The following is a 3,371-nucleotide window of genomic DNA, read 5'->3' as shown; positions in this document are numbered from 1 at the left end:
AAAAGCGACTGAAGACTGCAGGGGAAAGTGTGCGGCTTTTATAGAAGAATTATTAACAGGCACAGTGAATTTTGTTGAGTTATCAACTTTTTATCAACCACTCACATCCTTTGAGGGAGAGGGGGTAAGGGACAAGGCACCGTCTGTTATTGCTGAGCCAAAACCTTCACAAGCACTTTTGTTCTCACTTCACCAACTGAATGCACTGAAAGTACCTTCTAAAACAAGTGCTTAAAAGTATTAAAATAGAGTTAAAGCCAAAATATTTATTGTATAAGAAAAACTACTAATTATCCTAATTTGCTGGAAGCACCCAATGCTATTGCAGTCTGTGCTGACTTTGCCCAGGTTATCCTGACCTGACCATAAGGCACACAGCTTATCTAACTGATAGTGCCCCAGCAGGATTGTGCAAAATCCCCGGGCAGCCCTCCTGTGACACCATGCCGATACCCACCCTGCTGCAAGCGGGACAGGCTGTCACCCACAGCGCTGTGCTCTGGGGACGGGGACTTCACCCAGTAACACAAACCTCCCGTCATTGTCACAAAGGCCACGGCTGAACGCTGCTGACGTTCATGCTTCTCTCGCCTGCCTTCTCTTACAGGGCTAACACGTCAACCCCTTTCACTGGTGCCATTAGCCGTAGAAGACTGCTGGTGAGGGTTGCCCCGCAAGGTGGAACAGGTGAGGCTGACGGGTGTTACAGACAAAAACCTCTTGGTTTACAAAGGCATACGAAGCGTGGTTCACCCAAACGCCTTTCACATCACGCAACAAGGGGCGGCATCTTCACCCCACGGTGGAGCCCCCTTCTCCCCTTGGTAGTTTTCTCTGTCCCTTTGGAGGCAGCCCCACAGGTCCCCCAGGCTGCTCCTGGCTCCAGGGTTTGGCCTGGGCCCTGGGTCCCCCGGTCCCCCGTAGCTGGGGCACGGAGCTGGGCTCAGCCGGAGCAGAAGGAGCCACCCGCACCGCTCCCGTCAGGAGCCTGCACGAGGAGGGTTACGGCAGCCCTGGCACTGAGGGGTTCACGTTGGTGCCACGCAACCACCGTTTGCTCACCCACCTTCTCCTCCGTGGGTGGGGAACCGAAGCTGCTGCCCAGCTGACAGCGGGAAGGGACTGGATTCCGTTTCTCATCAACACATCTGTGGCTCCTACCCAAGACAGCTTGGTTTTCATAATGCTCTTCAGCTGATTTTTTTTTATAATTGTCAGTTGGGATATAATTTATAGTGTCTGACAAACTGTGGATTTTGTTCCTAGATCAAAGATTGCATCCATAGGGTATAAAAAATACAGTTTTGAAGCATGGCAAATACTTCGCCGTGTTTTTACTGGCACTATATTCTGGTCCCATTTGTTTTAACCCCTTCCCTTGTAAAACTGATGGCACGTGATAGAAAAGCCAAGCCATTCACTACTGGCTTGTGTCATGTTTTTGGAGATTTGGTAAATGGTAAATGTAGCTGAAGGATTTGAGTATACAGCTACTGGTGACTGGTAATTGAGGCTCAAAAGCTAATATATTATGGCATAACTATATGCAGCTGCACAGGTTTTTTTTTTAAAAAAACCACCTTGCGAACAGCGAGGACTTGAGATCAGCGCTAGTGCAGGCAGAAGAGCGCTGCTGTGATGGCAGATTAAATGCAACAACACTTGTATTCAGTGTCTCAAAATTATAACTCAATATCCCTAAAACACCCTGTCGTGGTTTAACCCCAGCCAGCAACTAAACACCACGCAGCCGCTCACTCACTCCCCCCCACCCAGTGGGATGGGGGAGAAAATCGGGAAAAGAAGCAAAACCCGTGGGTTGAGATAAGAACGGTTTAATAGAACAGAAAAGAAGAAACTAATAATGATAATGATAACACTAATAAAATGACAACAGCAATAATGAAAGGATTGGAATGCACAAATGATGCACAGTGCAATTGCTCACCACCCGCCGACCGACACCCAGCCAGTCCCCGAGCGGCGAATCCCTGCCCCCCCCCACTTCCCCGTTCCTAAACTGGATGGGACGTCCCATGGTATGGAATACACCATTGGCCAGTTTGGGTCAGGTGCCCTGGCTGTGTCCTGTGCCACCTTCTTGTGCCCCTCCAGCTTTCTCACTGGCTGGGCATGAGAAGCTGAAAAATCCTTGACATTAGTCTAAACACTACTGAGCAACAACTGAAAACATCAGTGTTATCAACATTCTTCACATACTGAACTCAAAACATAGCACTGTACCAGCTACTAGGAAGACAGTTAACTCTATCCCAGCTGAAACCAGGACACACCCCACTATAACAGTGACACCACGAACCGTAACACTCCTCGAAATAAGGGTCCTCCCTGGGGGCTGTACGGGCTGTGCCCAGCTGCAAGGGCAGGGTCTCCCCAAAACCCCCAGCCCAGGGCTCGCGGAGTCTCGCCCCCATCCCACCCTCCGCTTTGGGCAGCAAACGCTACATCCCCGGTCACCCCGGCCGTGCTGCTGCTGCGGGGCGGGTTCATCTATGCTTTCTGCAAAACCTGTTTGTTGGGGAGGGCTTTGCCTTTGGGGGTTTCTTTACAGAACCAAAACCTCATATTTTCTAGATCATTTCTCCAGTATGTCAAGAACGATTTCAAATCCCAGCCTGTCCCCACAAACACTCACGGCTCTTTCATGCTTCATATTTCTCCAAAGGATGTAACCTCAATTAAAAAGAGAAAGGAAAAAAAAAAAAATCCTAAGAAAATTGCGAGGGTGACGAACAACGTTGCTGTGCCCAGGACCCACCCTGGACAGCGTTTCGTTCCAGCTGTGCTCGGCTCTCTCCACAGCGGCAGCGGGGGAGAGGGGCAGAGGCTGGCTGAGGCCTCCCCGCAGCCCTTCACGAGGTGGTCACCCACAGCCCACGTCCCCCCGCAGTCCCACGGGTGCTCCGGCTGCCGTGGTGGTCGGGTGATGCTCATCCGCAGGTCTCCTGCCAGGGTGTTACTGCTGAGCTTATCGCACCCCTCCCACCTAAGCATGGGGGTTGGAAGACGGGAGTCCCCCCAAAACCGTGTTCCCGCCTCGGCAGGCTGGGCAGAGAGGAGCCCCGTGGGCTGGCCCCACCGGAGCTGGGAGCTCATGCCAGAGCCCCCCGTGGGGCCCAGCTCTGGGGGTCATGCCAAGCCCCGGCTTCTGCCGGCTTCAGCGTCAGGGGTTACCCAGGAAGGCTGTGCTTCCCATCACTGCTCCGTGTGACTTCCAGGCAAGCAGCAAACCCACCAGCTCACTGCTTTGCTGCTGCTGCCCGGTAGTGCCCAAACACTGCCTGCTGTCAGCTCCCCACCACTTTGCAGCGCAAGGTACCATGACAGCATTTAAACTCTATATAACTGTA

The sequence above is a fragment of the Harpia harpyja genome, chromosome 11 (genome assembly GCF_026419915.1).
Source record: "Harpia harpyja isolate bHarHar1 chromosome 11, bHarHar1 primary haplotype, whole genome shotgun sequence".
Lineage (NCBI taxonomy): Eukaryota > Metazoa > Chordata > Aves > Accipitriformes > Accipitridae > Harpia > Harpia harpyja.
The sequence above is the reverse complement of the archived record's forward strand: the minus strand, read 5'-3'. Positions refer to the sequence as shown.